Consider the following 19,379-nt stretch of genomic DNA (forward strand, 5'->3'; position numbering starts at 1 on the left):
TGTTAAGGTTTTCAAGCTTTTCCATTATAAACCCCTATTTTTCAGGGTTTTATAACTCATCTGCAAAAAATTTCTCAGAGAACAATACAAAGTCTCAGCTACAGAGCATTTTTTAAAAATTATTTATCAGATTTGGTTGAAATGTATTTGACTATTAGTATATAAGGGGGGGAAATGGACAGTTTGTATTTTCAAATTACTTGAGGAAGGGTTACTTGTTTCTCCAGCAAGTATCTGTCTTTTTTTAAAGTTGAACTTTGCATATTTAGGGCTGATCCTCCTAGCGCTCAGGGTCTTGTGAAAGGTGCTCAGCAAACACCCTCTCCCTCCTCCCCCCGCACTCCATTCACATGGACTATTGAAGAAAGTGCTTGGCACCTTTCAGAATCTGTCCCTTTGTTCAGAAGTATAGATTAGAAAGAGAAACAAAGGAAACCAGCTATGAGGGCACGCACACTATTTACTTTTCTCAGAAGATTTTTAATACACATAGTGAGTGTGCTTGTGCAACACAGTGTCCAGATTAACATCCGATCTTTCATTGGTGTGACAAACTATAACTGTGGGGGAAAGAGCATTTATGCACTATTGTTTCCATAATCCGTGGTTTAAAACTCCCTAAATCCAGACTGACAAAATGGACTATAATGGCCCCTTTGAAGCTTTTAGGGTCCATCATGTCAACCATCTGTGGATTAAGAAACCTTCTCTGGCAGTTCAAATTTAAACCTTGTTCTTCTTTTGCTGTAAGTGTTGTTTTAACAAAGGGAATCACAGTAGCATGCAAAAGAAAAATCTGTGGAAAAATAAAAATACAATAAAGGTCAGGTTTATATTTTCAATTGATTGAACAGCACTAGAGACGTGAATTGCAACAAATGAGGTATGTTACCTGCAAAGTGATGAGATTTTGTTATAGTAATATTCAGGAAATGTCTCAGTGTAGGCATGGTGAAAAGAAAAATAAAAATACTCATGGAAATATAGAACCGAAAATATCAAACGTTATAAGGAGTATTTTGTTTTCTAAATGAAGATTTATATTTCCACTTTTCATGTGATTACAATAGCTTATGACTGCTGTGGAGTTGCCATTCTGGAGCAGACCACTGGTCCAGCTAGTCTGATGCTACAGAGAGAGATGAACCCGCACATTTCGGCCTCTACATACTGCCATCAAAAGCGAAAGGCTAGAGCTCTGGGAAGGTAAATTGTGAGGAAAGACATCACACACACACACACACACACACACACACTTCCTGATTCTCCTCTCATTCACACTAATTTTACAGTGGTGTGACTCAGTGGAGTCACTTCTGGTTTACACTGGTGAAAGTGAAAGGAGAATCTGGCCTCCTGTTTAGCAATAATACCTTTGCAAACCCACACAGCATTGCAATTATGAATTGGCTTTTTTGTATAGCTTTCTGTGGAGAGAATCTAATTCCCTGGGGGAATTAGAGCACCTCTTGAGAGTTGTGTTTCATGTCACTGTAGCAAAAATGATGAGCACCTGCTCATTGCTAGTCTCCAATGCAGCCTAGGATTTCACTTTGCAGACTAGATAAAAGTTGGTCCAACTGTTACCATCATATTCACTCACCCTGCGAAAACCTTACAAAAGTTTTCAACATCTTTTTAAAACAATTAAAAAAAAATCAAAGCTCGTTACATCCCCTGACCTCCTTCATTACCTCCCTCTTCCATGTCAAATACTGCTCTCACAATGCTTCTTAGAGGTCTGATCCAAAGCCCATTGAAGTTAATGGGGGTCTTTCCATTGACTTAAATGGGCTTTGGATCAAACCCTAAACTACTTATGTATTATGGGAGTAAGCTAACTAGATAATAAAATACTGCTGCTACATTTCTACATCACATCCTTCATTGGAAGATCTCAAGGTGTTTTACTAAGGGGAGGAAATATTATCCCCATTATACAGATAGGCAAACTGGGGCACACAGTATAGAAACTTGGCCAAGGACACATTGCACATCAGGAATAGAATCTAAGTCTTCTGGCACCCAATCCTTTTCTGTAATCATTAGATATTACTGTTCCCTAGCCCAAGTTAGTTAGACCTTAAGCATTACTTTAGCACAGTTTATGTTACTCTCTAGATAGATTTTTCAGCAACAGTAATAACAGGTTAGAGCTATGGATACATGATTACAAGTTACAAATAGCACAAATATTATTGTTTTTAGTACCAAGTTTGTCAGTATTATTATAGAAGCACAGATATGGGCAGTTCTGAATGATGATGGGACCAAATGCCTTTGCAGAAAACCTGGACTGTCAATGGTGACTATGTTTAGAATGGTCTGAAGTTAGAGTGAAAAGCCAAACAGAGATTTGGGGGAGTTAACAGGACCGACACTTCTTGTTGGATGCCATTATCAGTCTTTTGGGATTTGTGACTGGAGGTAAGAGGGATCTTCAGAAAGTGCTCCACATAAAGAAACAAACAACAACCTGTGTAAACTAGCAACTATAGTTACTTGAACCATGTTTAGTAGCCTTGGAGCACTTGCTTGCTGAGCCTTGGCAGCTGTCAGCAGCTGAGGAGGTTGTTTATAGAAGAGGGAGAAAATAAAAGGACTGAGTACCACAGGGAGTTATGAGAGAGAGAGAGAGCGCACTGAAGCACTGAGAGTGACTCCAGGTTAACTCTAACAAATGTATTTGGGCATAAGCTTTCGTGAGCTACAGCTCACTTCGTCGGATGCATGCAGTGGAAAATACAGTAGGAAGATATATATACACAGAGAACATGAAAAAATGGGTGTTGCCATACCAATTGTAACCAGACCAATTAATTAAGGTGGGCTATTATCAGCAGGAGAAAACCCCCCCACCTTTTGTAGTGATAATCAGGATGGCCCATTCCAAACAGTTGACAAGAAGGTGGGAGTAACAGTGGGGGGGAGGGGGAAATGAGCATGGGCAAATTGTTTTTACTTTGTGTAATGCCCCATCCATTCCCAGTCTTTATTCAAGCCTAATTTAATGGTGTCCAGTTTGCAAATCAATTCCAATTCTGCAGTTTCTCATTGGAGTCTGTTTTTGAAGTTTTTTTGTTTGGAGAATTGCCACTTTTAGGTCTGAAATTGAGCGACCAGGGAGGCTGAAGTGTTCTCCGACTGGTTTTTGAATATTATAATTATTGATCTCTGATTTGTGTCCATTTATTCTTTTGCATACAGATTGTCCGGTTTGGCCAATGTACATGGCAGAGGGGCATTGCTGGCACATGATGGCATATATCACATTGGTAGATGTGCAGGTGAATGAGCCTCTGATAGTGTGGCTGATGTGATTAGGCCCTGTGATGGTGTCCCTTGAATAGATATGTGGACACAGTTGGCAATGGGCTTTGTTGCAAGGATAGGTTCCTGGGTTAGTGTTTTTGTTGTGTGGTTGCTGGTGAGTATTTGCTTCAGGTTGGGGGAGGGCTGTCTGTAAGCGAGGACTGGCCTGTCTCCCAAGATCTGTGAGAGTGATGGGTCATCCTACAGGATAGGTTGTAGATCCTTGATGATGCACTGGAGATGTTTTAGTTGGGGGCTGAAGGTGATGGCTAGTGGCGTTCTGTTACTTTTCTTGTTGGGCCTGTCCTGGAGTAGGTGACTTCTGGGTATTCTTCTGGCTCTGTCAAACTGTTTCTTCACTTCAGCAAGTAGGTATTGTAGTTTTAAGAATGCTTGATAGAGGGCTTGTAGGTGTTTGTCTCTGTCTGAGGGATTGGAGCAAATGCATTTTTTTCTCCTGCTGATAATAGCCCACCTTAATTAATTGGTCTGGTTACAATTGGTATGGAAGCACCCATTTTTTCACATTCTCTGTGTATATATATTTTTCCTACTGTATTTTCCACTGCATGCATCCAATGAAGTGGGTTTTAGCCCATGAAAGCTTATGCCCAAATAAATTTGTTAGTCTCTAAGGTGCCACAAGTACGCCTCATTTTTTCTGCTGCTACAGACTAACACGGCGACCACTCCCCTCTCCACGGTTCCTGAGACGTTCTTGTCAACTGCTGGAAATGACCCACCTTGATTATCACTACAAAAGGTTTTCTTCCCCCCTCTCACATCCCCCCGCTCTCCTGCTGGTATTAGCTCATCTTAAGTGATCACTCTTCTTACAGTGTGTATGGTAACACCCATTGTTTCATGTTCTCTGTGTATATAAATCTCCCCAGTGTATTTTCCACTGAATGCATCCAATGAAGTGAGCTGTAGCTCACGAAAGCTTATGCTCAAATAAATTTGTTTGTCTCTAAGGTGCCTCAAGTACTCCTTTTCTTTCTGAAACCAGGTTAACTCTATGATTTACACGGCCCAAAGCAGGAGCAGGGCACAAAGGCAGGGGAGGGCAGGGCCAATCTGGTTGTGAATTACCTCTGCATCTCATCCTGTTGCAAAAGAGGCTGAGTCTACAAAGGTGTGAGTAACATCAGGAGTGCTTGTCTTGTGCATAGTAGTTGTGAGTGCAGTGAAACTCCTGACATTTTTATATTACTTTTTGGTGGGTTACAGAGGTAGGGAGAGGTTGTTCCACTATTTTATGAAGAGTCTGCAAAGCACACAAAGGCTATTTCTCCTTCCTTTCTTAATTGTTTTCCTTGTTATCTCTCAAATTTCTCATTTGTAATTTTACAGTACCTTGCATTTGTGGTTATTGTTTCTCAGTGGTTGACAAGTGGTTCCTGTCTAAGAGATAACAACTACTAGGACAAACGTCCAGAACACCCAGCGTGGTAACAACAACAGCTCACTTAATAGCCATCTCTCAGCTGTAAGAGCAAAGCAGCAGGACAGTAGCCTTTGTAGTGGCCCATACCACATTGCATGAATCCAGTAGGCTACTCCCTGCTTCCATGGTAATTAACCCAGTGACTGAAATGCAAGTGAAGCAGTGTCCTGTATGGGTGGCTTGTTTATGGCTCTCACATGAACTCTTGTCCTTTGGAATAGTGAACTAGCCATGGAGCACAATGGAAAAACTTTAACAGACAACCGTCTCCGAATATATCTGTAAAGTGGAGCTACTGGCTTTTTGTTAATTCTGGAAGGCTCAGTAGTTTATTAAGTAGTTGGGCGCAAGGGGAGACTATTTAATTTTGGAAAAAATATTTAAATTTGTAATTTTGCCTGTTTTACTGTTTTCTGCATTGTACCTGCCTTATTTTTGGATATATCTGAATTGTATGAGCCAGATCCTCAGCTATGCTAATTTACTTTAGCTGAGAGTCAGGACCTCTCTTTACTGGGCACATTAATAGAAATTATAGAGCTGGATTACAGAAGTTTTGTATTTCTAATTCAGCCATTTACCAGAATCCAAAATTACAAAATCTAATCTGACTTTGAATTTATAAGCCTAATTTTGGCTCATCTCTAACATTATATACCTTGAACTCCACAGGCATGAGAGCATCTCTACTAGTCCTTACTGAAGTAATATGGGACCAAATGCTATGCCTGATGGTTTAATTATTTGCTTCTTATTGTTATTAGTTACAAATTCTGTCTCTAATTTTCCCTAGCTATAAAATGGAGTGTTGTTAGGAGGACTGTATTAGAGCATTATGAAATGGGAAAGTGTTATGTAAGTGCTAAGAATATTAACAACTATTTACATATCTCTACCAATGCTTTCAGCACTGAAGAGATGGAATGGTCCATTCTTTATACACTCAGACATCATCCACAGTTACAGAAACAAAGAATTTTCATGACTCTGTCAAGGTCAATAAACCCTAAATTGATTCCCATCACTCCTGAAAAATATCACACTCTTGGCCATACAGCTTTTCGTCCTTAGGTGCAGCTGCAGCTGAAATCATTGCGAGTTCTAAAAAGAACAGGAGTACTTGTGGCACCTTAGAGACTAACAAATTTATTTGGGCATAAGCTTTCGTGGGCTAAAACCCACTTCATCAGATGCATGCTGATGAACATGGAACAAGAGCACAGCATGGTCCTTAACTTACAATTATGCCCATAATATAAATTAAACTGTTAGCCCTGCAATTTCTTCTCTGAATGTTTGTTGTAGATTAAGTTCTCTATAGCTTCGCTGGGAGATTCTTTGCATTATTTGTTTTGTTCATTGATATGTACATCTGGAAAAAAAACCCACCCCAAAACCGAACCATGCATCCCCATCTGGACGAGAGAGAGAGAGAGAGAGAGAGAGAGAGGGTCTTGCATAGCTTTACTTGCGCTCATAGCCCTTGCTCATCGTCTTCAGCGTTACTCACACAGGGCTCCATTCACATGCGTAGTCTCACTGACGTCAATAGGGCTAGTCACATGAGTGAACCTTGCAGGTTTGGACCTACTTTCTGTTTCACCATTGATAACTTTTTTCCTATAAGTGTCTCTATTGAGTCTAGATGGGGATGATTGTTTTGTTTTTAGGTATTTTTCCCCAGTTGTGCTGACAATTATGTTTTCCCTGGCAATTATTATTTGTATTACCCAAACACCTAGGAACCCAGTTGTCATGTTTTCTGCTATAATTGCTTTGCCACAGGACAAAAGAGCTTGCAATAGCTATGAACATTAATGTCCTCTTTGTCAATGCAAATTATCAGTGTCTACAGTAATTTTATATCATTCTATTAACGATGCATCAGCAGGATTACAAAATAATACTAGAAACAAAGCATTTTAGCTGTGGGAACAGACCACCCTACTCCACCTCCGGAATGTTCAACTTCTAATGTTTCTGAGGTTCTCTTGTTTTCCTAGTAGGGAAATGTTGAAACATTAGACATTCAAAGTCTTGGCCATGTTGTGTGTGGGTTGTGAATCCTAAAATGTATGGTACTGGTGCTCACTGCCTAGTCACTCTGTACAGGGGAGAGAAAAACAACAAGCAACATGCACCTCTTGGTCATCTAAAGGGGGAGCTCAGCCCCCAAAAGAGTGCCCTGATATTATTCTCACAGCTACTCCCCAGACATAGAGTATTCCAAGCTCCTGTACCGTCCGAAAAAGTCAGTGTGTTATCAGGAAAAACAGATGTGCTCACTTCCCAGAGGACAATGACCTGCATACCACACTCCCAGAGGTAGTATGTCTGGCAACGGAGTGTGCTCTTAAGTAGCTAGAAGGAGGCAGCTTCATTCCATGCTTCCAGGACCAAGAATCCAGGCAGCAGAAAAGGTACTAGTCTCCATATGGTGAAACTGTGCCCAAAGAGCAAACCCTGAAACTCCACCCACATAGGTCAGTCTGCATTCAGAGTTCTAACTTGAGGGTGAGTGGAAGAACACAGCTGAGAGTGCTAGACCAAACAGTGTGATATTCATATTAACCCTGCATATGCCGTTGTGCTCTTTTCCTTTCTTAGGTTGCTTAGTTCAGTTTTACATCTTTTGAACCCATCCTATTTTCCCCGTGAGCTCCTTCAGTATCAGCACAATTTCGATATAGTGAGTAGCTGGAGGGAAATTTCCTATGTAAGCATCTGTGGCCCCTTCTGAAGTTTGAACCACCGCTGTCAAGCCCAGACCTGCCCATGACGATTTCACTGGCTGCACACACTGTTTTGGTGGAATAACATCCTTTCCTCTGTGCTCCTTCCTAGGTAGAAGTATAAGTAGGGGCAATTATGTCCTTTGACTTTAAGATGCTGTAACTTTCCTTCCAGAGTCATTTTAGGACTAGAACCATATAAGAGTGACATGGGAGGGGACATATTTGAGGCTTGAGTACATTGACCGAGTCACTATGATGCTTTTTGATTTATTGGTGTCTGTTTTCGAAACAGCTCTAGTCATGTACTTACTGTGAGATCAAGCTGCAAAAGCTCTGCTGAGACTGAAAAGACTTCTGGTCTAAACATGAGTGCTAAGGGGTATTCAAAACTGTCATGGTCAAATACAGAGATGTGATAGTGGGTTTCAAAATCAGATTGTCAAGTGGATAGATATCAGCTTCACTCTGCTGCTGGTCTAGTGTTTATTTGTCCAGCCTTGCAGGTGAAAGGTTAGTTCTTTATGTGATTACTCTAAACAAAAGCAGAAGGAACACATACAGGCAGATAGATAGGTCAGACTGTTCTGCATGAATGGCCATGGAAATAATTTGGAAATCTTCAGACCTTCTATATGTTTACCATACCACCTCCTCATCTGTGAGCTTTAACACTGCTTTAAAAAAAAGAGAGAGAGAGAGAGAATGAAAATAGTTTCTGGAAGAAAGGCTTTAATTAGTTCAAAGTTCAGGATGTTCATGCTTCTAGCAAAGACGGGGGATTTTGAGGACATATGTAGAGACTAGGCAGTGGGAGATCTGCCTCAGTTCTTTCTTGTCTTGCATTATTATTTCCGGATTAAGATATGGTTGGTATGTGTGTCAAGGGAATTTCAAATTTCCAGAAGCAGAAGATGTGATGAGAGTTGTGATGAGGGCCAAAGGCCTGCCTCAGAAGGATGTTATGAGGCTTAGCTAATGTTTGTGAAGCACTTTGAAATCCTTGGATGAAAGTTACTAATCAACACAAATTATTGTTTTATCGTTAATGTGGGTATTGTAAAATTAAAGAGGGGACTTAGTTACTGCTGTCCATTATTGTAACCAGACATGAAGATTCAGAAACCTGCCTAAATGTTTTTTCACTATCAGGAAAAGGCTTAGTGATAGTTTTATCACTATCAGGCTGCCGATGATAGGATTTCAGGGTCTATTAATGTTACATTTGTCAGAATGTAAAGTCCATCCTGCCAAATAGAGAAAGATTTAATAAATGGTCTGTTTGTTATTTTTTAATTTAGGACTAAAAACCTAACTAGAAAAGAACCTGATTCTGGTCTCAGTTATCATATGAATGCGTTACCATAATGTGACTTCAGTGGATTACTGTTAATTTACACTGATGATAATAAGGTCAGAATCAGACCCCAATACCTCCAAGAACTTCAAGTCAATTTTTGTTCCTGAGATGACTGTTGTACATTTTGAGCCCAAGCCCCTCCTTCTATCTATACACATATGAGTCTGACTCAGGTCGGCAAGCTCTCAGGCCTGGGTCCTAGCACTTTGTTAGTGGGTAGGTTAGAGCCTGGATCCTGCTGTTACTTGGGTCCAGACCCTGTCATTTTGCAGTGTAGATGCAGCTTGAGCTACAGACGAGAGTCAGAAGGTCTGCCTCATGCACTATGGACATATCAGCATGACTATGGAACCCAGATGAAGCAATTGTAAACTTAGATTTATAATTCAGTGTGGACACTCAAGCATGGGCCTGGAAACACCGACTTCACAAGCTTAGGTCTCACAGGCCCCAGGCATAGTGTGCAGAGTACACATACCCTTAGAGGTTTAACAATATCATACACAATTCTGAATCACTGAGTGAGAATAAAATTTAAAGATTGAGTGAGAATAAGTTTCCAGGAAAGCATATTTACTGCCCACTGTATATACATGCTGTAATACAGGGAGTTAAGAACTTTGAGAGCTTATTATCGAAACAGGCAGTTGTCCGAATTTTTTTGGAAATGTTATTGTACTGCTTTGTTATTTTTGACTGAAAGTTTGAAAATGTTTCTTTTTCTTAAACTGATATGCTTCTTTTACAGAGTCTGCTCTCAGACATTCCATCTCAAATATTCCATGTTTTCAAGGAACATGTGATATTTTGGATTAAAATGCCTGATTATTCCATATGTTAAATTAAGTAAAACAAACAAACAAACAAACAAAAACCCCACCAAAGTATAGTGCCAAATTCTGTTTGTTTTATTCATGCAAGGTGAAATATACTTAGTTTTAATATGGTAATTTTTAAAAACTTCTTAACAACAAATCCTCCTTAACTTTAGAATAAATGTTTTAATTGACTAACATAAAATCTTTCTTATGAAATTAGAAGTTCAATATCCCATGTGCTTATAAATTTTTTATTCATTATATCCCACTGGTGAAAAAGCAGAGAGAGAGAGTTCTTCCCCAAATAAATACAAGTCACTGTTAGTCCTAAAACCTATACTCACGCACATAATTTCTACTCAAGAGCATAATCCCATGAGAATTGAGCCGAGTTTTAGGAGCCAATTCCCCATTTCAGGGATAATTATTTTCTTTTACCCTATGTTTTGTTAGAGGAACAGAACTAGTGTAGAATAGGAACCTTTATGTCTGTTTCCTTTTGTTTCCCTTTGCATCCTAACCCCCACTGGCAGTTCTAAGATACTTGGCTTTCTTAAACAATCATCATCACCCCAATCTGTAAACAGTTTCTCTCAGTATTTTGAAATCCAGGAACCTGATGCAAATTAAATTTAGAACGGCTGAATATAAACAAATTAGTAGTAAATATACTTGATCTAAACAAAAAAGCAAAGTGCTCTCAACCTCACGCCATCATGGAAATTTTGGAAAATGAGGCAGTCTATTTAATTCTTGTTGATCTGTGCAAAGAACCTGGGAATCTGTTACACCCTATTAGTAAGTGTGACTCATTTAACTATTAAAGTTATAGAAGAGGAAACAGTTTCTTTAACACTGTTCTTTTGGCAGCGATGAGTTTAAAATGGAAGGAGATTAAGAGTATCAAACTTTGAGCCTAATAAAATTATAACGTTCTTTAAAGTTATTTTTTTGAAAGAAGTAATAATATACTTAATTAAGAAGACAACGATTCATGGTAGAAGTGTCAGTTTCATTAGTGTGTCACATTGTAAGTGTCTGAGGGTCATACTTAGAAGGGCACTCATATCCGGGACCAGTGGTGAGGGGAATGAAGTGGAAGAAATAAATTATTGCCTTCTGTTTTTCAGATTTCCAGGTGTTGTGGGCTAGCGCTACTGCTTCTGATCTCTGCCATAATGCAGACAAACAAACACACACACATCTCCTCAATTACTGGATTCCACTATCCAAAAAACAGGGTGGTATAATTTGTCATACAGTAAAACTTTGATTACCAGAACCTCAGTTTTCACAATCTCATGTATCCTTCAACAGACTATTAATTACACTGAAAATTATCTCAGTTATCTGAATGTATTCAGTGTACCCATGAGCTGCAGAAAATGAAAGTCATAGTGGGTATCTGTTAAGTATAGTCTACAGTAACATTTAGTGTTAGACAATACAAATGATGTTTTCAAGCTAATAGCTAATACTGGATTTGTATTACATATAACACATTTTTGTTTTATCACAATACTTAATAGAGGTCCAGATTCTTAGCTAGTGTAAATTGGTATATATCTATTGACTTTAATGGAGCTATGCTGATTTATACACACTGAGGATCCATCCCATAAAACACTTCAGTTCTCTCTCAAAAAAGTAGTATCGGATTTCACACCTGTTTCCTTAAACATGCATTTTGAAGCTCAGAAAGTTACTTTGAAAAATACGATGTTGTCCCTGGCAAGAACTTTGTGCTTTTGACATACCTCACACATGACCTGCCCGCAAGAGTACAATAAAAGCGATCTATGTAGCTCATATTAATTTCTTTTGGTTACATTTCACTACAGTGTGCTAAAACATTGATTCTTCTACAGTCCAGTGAGTGAACTAACAAAGCTACAGTTAAGTAATTAATCCTAAAATAACCAAATTATTTTTGTATTTACTCTTGTTCTTTACAGATTTCAGAGTAACTGCATACCTCCTAGAGTTTCATTTATTTTCATCTTTTAAAATGTTCTTATTGAGTTTTCATTTATTTCTCTAACTCATTCCCCAAATTAAGGGGCAAATACTTCCCCCCCATTCAAGTTTTCAAAAATAAAACATCTCCTCAGCCTTCACAGTTCTTTCTAACATCGTTAGTTTATTTTGATAGTTTCTTTCTGAGACAAGCATTATTTATTTCACCTTGTAAAGCATCTGCATATAGAAGATATTTCTGTTTTGTAAGAGCTAAACATCGTTGTCAGGGAGTTTATTTTCAGTTACAAAGAAAAGTGCATTTGGGGAAATATAGCATTTATAAACATTAAATACACGGGACTTGATTCTCTTCTAGTCTTACTTACATAGATGTAAAAATAAAGTAACTCTATGGACTTGAATGGAGTTACTCCTGATTTACACTGATGTAAGAGAAAAGAGAATATTTTCTTTTTTCATTTAAAAGAAGGCACACTAAAAGATATTGAAATGTACAATTTAAAAGTACTTTGACTTGAAGTATCAGCTTCGCCTCGTTTGTAAGCATTACATCATATGTATAGTGCATGCATTATATTATACACCCCTTATTCCAACTGTATATTAGTTTTGTGTAATTAAATAAAAACTATACATCTCAAGAATATTCTTAGGCATTTCTGCTGTTTACAAGCATATTTGTTCATAAAATGCACACGCTCTATCCTTTATTTCAATCCCACTCTGCTCTTTCTGTTAATCAAGCCGTGAAAGCTAAAAAAAAAAATACGCAAATACTTTCTTTTATTTTAAATATTAGTGTTTGAAAAGGCAGTCCAAAGAACCTACCTACTGTTCCGCATTAATTAAGTTTTCTATGTATTAATGTTAAATGTGCTTTTTCCATTAGATGACCCATAATGGAGAAAAGGTGCCAAGTTAGCAAAAATGTGTGGAAACACTAAATCTATACTGTATCCACTGGCATAAATTACCTCCTGAAAAGAAATTTGAAGAATGAGTGAAAAGATAAATACATGCATAGCAAAACAAACGCAGATTCTGAAAAATAAGATATTGAGGGAAGACTGACATTGCCCCTTGAAAACAGTGATGTAATGGTTTTATGCTTTTATTATTAATGTAAAGTTTAATGACTTCAAAATGAATGCAAAGTCAAACAAGGCTTGTTATTCCCCTAAAAATCTTTACTGTAACAGAAGCCAGTACCCAGATGTTCTGTGGTTAAATCTGTCGCTTCATTGCATAAAAAGTACCACATACAGTGAAACACATTACTGGCTCTCCTTTATCCAAATCTGGTCAGATTTTTGGATTGTTTTTCTAGCAATCTTTTAAACTGACATGAGAGGCATAAAAGGTGGTCTCTTACAGATCTGTATGATGCCATCTTGAAATGTAACCACTTGCAGAAATGAACTGGGATTTCATTTAGTAAACTGTTATTAAGGTCCTTTCAAAACAAAGTACAGAAGAAAAAGCATAGCTCTGAGTGTAATAAATTTAATTCAAACTAAACAAAACAAAAAAGACTAAGGACATAGTGGGAGACCAATTGAGCTTAAACACACCACTCTGCCTTTATAATTTTGGAGCTTGAACCTGAAAGACTTTAGGCATCCTCTACTCGTACTGCCCTAAATGGGAGTTGCTGTTCAGCACCTTGCAGGATTAGACCCTTTAGTAAATTAATACTCAGAGATCTGACTCTGTCTAATCCTGAACCTCCAATGGAGCAGATATGAGAATCTGAAGCACCTTTTAAAACACTGGAAATAGGGCAGATGGTCCCACAGTCTTATCCTGGGATCTTCAATCGTCAGCCGAACATCGAATATATGGTGGATAGTGCAGGCACTACATGATTTTAAACAGCTTGCTTGGCTGTTTGCAACCTAAATGTTGTTGTGGAAACCTAAATGTTGTTCCATACTGTATTTTCTCAGATAATGTTTTCCAAAGCAGTCAGCCAAAACTAAATAGATTATGGAACTCTTCCTGATATTGGTGAGCAGCCCTACGAATTTCAACAGAACTACTCGCATGAGTAACTGCTCCACAACATAGATGCTGTTCAACCCTGGACTGCGTAACTTTTCTGTTCTCAATTAAATAGTACTTATAATCATTGTGCTAAGCTTCCAAAAGAAAGAAAGGTGGTTGCAGCATTATGTAGCATGAGGTATATTTCCATGAAATGAAAAACATGTCATACACATGCTGTTGGCTCTGACATGTCACGTATGCCATGAAATGTCACTGCTAATCTGGTAGAAGACTGATACAGTTTGGATAGCATGTAGCAGTCTATACACAGATGTGTGGCATATCTTTCACTTCATTTACATGCATGTGACAAAAAGCTGCATTCCCCACCCTAAAATTAGAGAAACAATTTTTATTTTGCTGTGAGCTCTACCATTTAGTTCCCATCTTGGAAATATGACACGCCTAAAGATGACACTAAACCCCCCCCCAAACAAACAACAAAACCCAACACATTTCTGGCACATTTTAGAGTTTATTCAAGTCATCTTTTGACATATCAGAATGTAGGTCTAAGAAAAGTTGTTACAGTTCCCCTTTAAATAGCATAAAATGTAAAAGCAAGATTGCGCATATATTCTGTAGTGTCAAGATCTGTTTAAGAACAAGGTCAAAACTGTGGGAGAAAGACAAGGCAAAAATCAGTCAAAAATCCCTCCACCCTCAAACATTAACAAATTCTTGACATTGTTCCAAATACATAAAAAGGGCTTTTTCAGTGGTACTGTGAGCTTGACCTCAGCAGATCTACTTCTGCATGTACATATCTCCTGACTAAGTATGAGAAAGGCGTGGGGAGGATCAGTTATTCCTGGCAAGAATCGATTGAAACTTGCCATTCTTAAAATAGGCAAGGCGTAGCAATTGGGAGTGGATAAAATGGGAACATGGGGCTTAAAGTGGATCTGGAAATCTCTAATTCCACATGCTGACAGCACTCATCACCACAGATCTAAGTGCTATTTTATGCAAGGTACACTATGACTAAATCAGCATTACCTGTCAGCGACTGCTATCATATACAATAGCTCAATATTAGCCTACTATTGGATATCTTGTATCTGATTCACTGTGCTAGGACACCAGTGTTACACAGGTATAACTATTGATTTAAATTTCAGCAGATTTAAAAATCAGCAGAATTACACTTGTGTAAAACTGGAGTAACCACTGCCTTACAAGGGCCCTGGCATAGATCCCAGGATTGAGAACGGATTCTTCATTTGAGTCATAAAACCTTGTCTGATATTGACTGAAAACAAACAGAATATATTCCCTATTAGGGCCCCTGTCTTCTTCTAGGTTTTGTCCAGCACACTAAAAGACATCAATAAAAAAGCAATTATAATGATATAATTCTGTGAATATGGGGGAAGAAGACACTCTTCCCCACTCTTTGGTTGGGGAAGAAGGCACTGAAAACTGCACCAGAGAAACTACCTTATCCCGAGATTAGTGGTTCTTAACCTTGGGTGAACGCACCCCCTGGGGGTGCAAGATGCCCTTTCTGGGGGTGTGAGACATGCCAGATTTTTTTTAGAAGGTAAATCATTGAAAAAACAAATTAAGCACAGGCATGTAAGTACAACTACTTTGTTTCATCAAACCTAGGTATTTATTAACATTATACATTTTTTTAACAATTACTGTAATATACAAACAAAAATATATATAGGTTTAAAGAACTGACCTACTTCAACGATTTTTGATAAGGGGTGCAAGAACATATTTTGAGAATCAAAGGGGTGCAGGCTGCAGTAAAGGTTAAGAACCACTGCCCTAGAGTGACCCGCTGTGGCTATTTCTAATGCAACATTCTGTCTTTATGGCACTGGCAAGGATATTACATTTATCAGTAACAATAAGCGAACCAGCTTTTGGGAAAAGCATGATGCTTTACTACTTGAATGTTAAAATGGTCCAGAACAAATAAACTTGTGGAACTGACTTTTTTAGGGTAGGGTCACCCTTCAATTAAATACTTTTTTTTAAAGAGATAACAGCTGTATCTGCAAGTGATTAAAAGATACTTATAGTCTTTGTCTCTGTTCTTTTGAAATAAATGTGTAACCTAAACTACACATAATTTGTAGCAAATTCATCTTGCTACCGCCTTATTTTTGAATTATAGTTACTAATTCAAATAGTGTGATTGCCTGACTTGCTTGCTTAGTTGATGTACCCCCTTCACTCTATTTAAAAAAGTGCAGACAAAACTAAAACCAACACAGGCTGTCTGAAAACAATGTTTGTTTATAGAGTGTTTGGTAAGGATTCATAGTTAAGAGTTGGGGGAGGGGGGTGTCAGCAGCCAGGTTTCTTTCCCTTGAATAGGAGTGTTTCCCAGAAGGAGTGAATATAACTTTATCTAAACCATCTTCTCTCATCCTCTCAAAATAAAAATGTATTGGAAGAATTTCAAAATAATCCCTAAAACACATTGACATTGAAAATGGGAACGTAAATAATTTAGTTGTCCCTTTTAGGGTTAAAAAAAAAAAGAAAAGAAAAAAAACACCAAAGGAAGGAGAAAAATAAGGACATTTAGATCCCACTGAAAACCTTAGCCCAGCATTTCAAGTAATCACTCCAACTTCAGCGTTGAGATGCAGTTTTTCGGAGATGTATTCTGAGCAGCATGCGGTGAGCTGCGGGAAAGTGTCATACCCATAGGACTCCCCCAAACAGAGAGCTTTTGGCACTGTTTGATCAGAGCTTGACAGAAGGGGGGGCATTAAATTACATTTAAAAGCATGACTTTCCCTGGCCTATATCCCTGCCTATTTTCTTCTCACCTTTCCATCCAGCCTATTCTTCGGGATAATAATCATAACAAAAAGGGCAACCCCAGCAAGTCCTCAACAACTGCTCCATGTTAGGGGAGAGAAAGAGAATATAGGGAGCCAAACGTTTTTTTCTCAAGTGGAGGTGTTGGGATGCGGGCAGAGAAATGCAGGGCGAGCCACTGGGAGTTTAGAGAAAGTAGGAGAAGACACAAAACAAGACCACGGAGCGTCACAGAAAAGAGGAAATCTGATCAGAGCCGCACGCTCCTGGTGACTTTACTCTCACGAGGCAGCCTTCCACAACCGAAGTTGTGTGACCGCTTGGTTCACAACCCCACCTGCGGCCCCAGGAATTTGACCCTGCATAGGATGGGAAGAAAGAGAAGGACAGGACGGGATTGGATCGAGGATTGTGGGGGGGGGGGATCCAATCCCGTGGGGGAGCGGATGGCATCCCGTTTAGACAAGTATCTGCAGCTGGTATATAGAGGCCTCCAGTGGTTGAACTTGTGTTGATCCCTTCAGCTGAGCTGTCTGCATCTCATCACCCGTATCATCGCTCTCCCTTAGTAAGAAGTACCCATAACACAACAGCACCTTACAAAGAGTTTCCAGAATGGCAGCGGGCACCCTGAATAGTTAAAGGGGTTTGAATTGTGGCTGGACTAATTCTCACCCCTCCGCCCCTGCAGGGAAGAAGCCACGGTGGGTGAAGTCACAAAAGATCAGACGCAGGATCAGGGCAGACAGACACAAGGTTTGGCTCATTAAAGGGGGCTTTGCTTCAATCTATTCATAAAGCAAAGATTTCCTGCCCCTGGCTCCCCGTGGGCTGGGTTGGTGTGTTATGTGAAGCGTCCCGCAGCTGGAAGGGGGAAGGGGGAGCACACAAGGTTAATCAACCAGCTCCCATCCACCAACCTGTTTTCCAAAGCTCATTCCAAATCTGGAGTAAATCAGCACCGGCGCCTGACGAAGCGGGAACGTTCCTGGTACCCAATCGCCCCGTCCTCCTACCCCCAAACCCAGGTAACTCTCAGGCAACACCAACTGTCGGGGCGCTGCTGCTCAGCCCCGGGATTGCCAGGAGTCGGGGCCCCACTCCCCATTGCACTGCTGCCCAAGAGCTCATCCCGCTCCCCAGAGTCGTCAGCCCTGCGCGCAGACCCGGAGGCCGTGCTGGGAAGAGATGGACGACCGCCTAAAACGCATCGGACCTCTCCTCATGCTCCTGGCGCCCAGGGCCTGGTCCCCCTCTCTTCATAGCCCTGCGCTGCACGACCCGCACCCCAATCCACGCGGGACCCTCCTCTCTAACGCCCCCGATGAGCCCCCTCTCCCCGGGTCTGGTCTCAGCTCCCCCCGGGACACACACACAGGAGGAACTCCACCTCGCTCCGCTTTGCTTACCTTTAAAAGTCTCGCTCCTCCCGGGGAGATGTGCAAAAGCCCCGGGCTCGCAGGTGCCGGTTACAGCACTCGGGGAACGTCCCTCTTGCTTGCGGGCCTCCCTCCCCCCGAGCACAGCCAGGATCCCAGCCGCACGAGAAGGCGAGTCCCCGCTCTGCCTTTCAGCGAGCCGGGCAGGGAAGCGCGGCCCCCAGGAGAGAGCAGCGGGGGCAGGCGGGCGGACAAAGTTTGCAGAAGTGCGCAAGTGGCCCGGGCGGGATCGCCCCAGACGGCGACCAGGTGTTTTCCCGGGTCTTTGCGACTCCTGGCGAGCCCCCGGCTGGAGCAGCATCAGCCGGAGGCGGAGAGGGGCAGCGCCGGGCGGCGGTGCGGGGCTGAGGATGCTGCGGCGCGGGCAGAGGCAGCGGAGGCTGGGCGAGCGGGGTCCTCGGGCCGCCGGCCGGCAGATGCGCTGGGCGAGGCTCTCGGCGCGGCGCGGCGCCCCGGCGGCTGGGTGAGGAGTGTGTTCGCACCGAGTGTCGCTGGTGCAGCGCGGAGCCGCTCCCCCAGCCAGCCCGCTCCCCTCCCTCCTCCCTTCCCTGCCACACACACAGCGCAGGGACACGGAGCTCCGCCAACGCTAGGCAAAGCCTATCACCGCCCCGGCCCGAAGGGAACGCAGCCCACCCGTCTGGAGAACAAGGGTGGGGGCTCTGCCAGGGCTTCCCCCCGCTGGAGAGCCCGGGGCTAGGGACCACCTCCCCACCCCCGCCTTTCTCTGCGAGGAGCCAGGTCGCCCTCACTCGTCTAGGGAGTGCGCGCTTTGGCAGAACAACAGGAGCAGGGCAGGGAACCTATTTGAGCTAGGAGCTGAGCCTCCAGGCCCCTGCTCCTAGGTTCAATGCCCGGGGGCAAGAATAATTCCACTGGCTTCAACAGGCCTGCTCCTAGGAGAAGAGCTTTGCAGGACCAGGCTCCCTGTCCATAGAGCAGCCCACTGTCTCACTAATATATAGTTACATGTATCCTTGCTGCACCTCTCCCAGGTTGGTAAAAGATTATGATGAGCTGTTGTGATTAACAGGATCTCCACTGTACAGATGGGGAACTGAGGCACAGAGAGGTTAAGTGATTTGCCCAAGGTCACACTGTAAGTCACTGAGGGAGCCATGTTTCATTGATAGCACTGTATAAATAATGATTGAAGGAGGCCCTCATTTGTGAAAAAGAGGAGTGGATTCAACTCTATTAAAGTTTGTGGGGGTTTGGAGACATGCTTTTGCTTCAGTCTACTAAAGACGTGGAGGCCAGCAGTGAAGTCGACCTTGGCTCTGATCTGAGTTCTTTTATCCCCTTCCCAATATTCTGGGTTGATCAGTTTGGGGGTTTGGCTCAGGCCCATCTCTTGAAGAGCTGTATTGATCTAGATTGATATGAAAGCTTGGGATGGCAACATTACTCAAGAGTGGAAAAACAATGAATGGGTATGCAGGTTATCCCAAATGAGTG

At 41.3% G+C, this 19,379-nt stretch overlaps 1 protein-coding gene across 2 annotated transcripts in view; it reads right to left on the bottom strand.

Annotated features, from left to right (window-relative positions):
* Positions 1 to 18,492, bottom strand: part of NDNF (neuron derived neurotrophic factor) — a 31,360-nt gene extending 12,868 nt beyond the window's left edge. Inside the window, exon 1 of one of the 2 annotated variants that reach the window (XM_073341011.1) lies at positions 17,892 to 18,492. The gene's annotated coding sequence lies outside the window, so the exon portion shown is untranslated. Of the gene's footprint in view, positions 1 to 17,402; positions 17,549 to 17,891 lie in introns of those variants that run through there. The other variant, XM_073341012.1, reaches the window with a different exon arrangement.
* Positions 18,493 to 19,379: the final 887 nt, after the last annotated feature.

The sequence above is a fragment of the Lepidochelys kempii genome, chromosome 4, assembly GCF_965140265.1.
Source record: "Lepidochelys kempii isolate rLepKem1 chromosome 4, rLepKem1.hap2, whole genome shotgun sequence".
Lineage (NCBI taxonomy): Eukaryota > Metazoa > Chordata > Testudines > Cheloniidae > Lepidochelys > Lepidochelys kempii.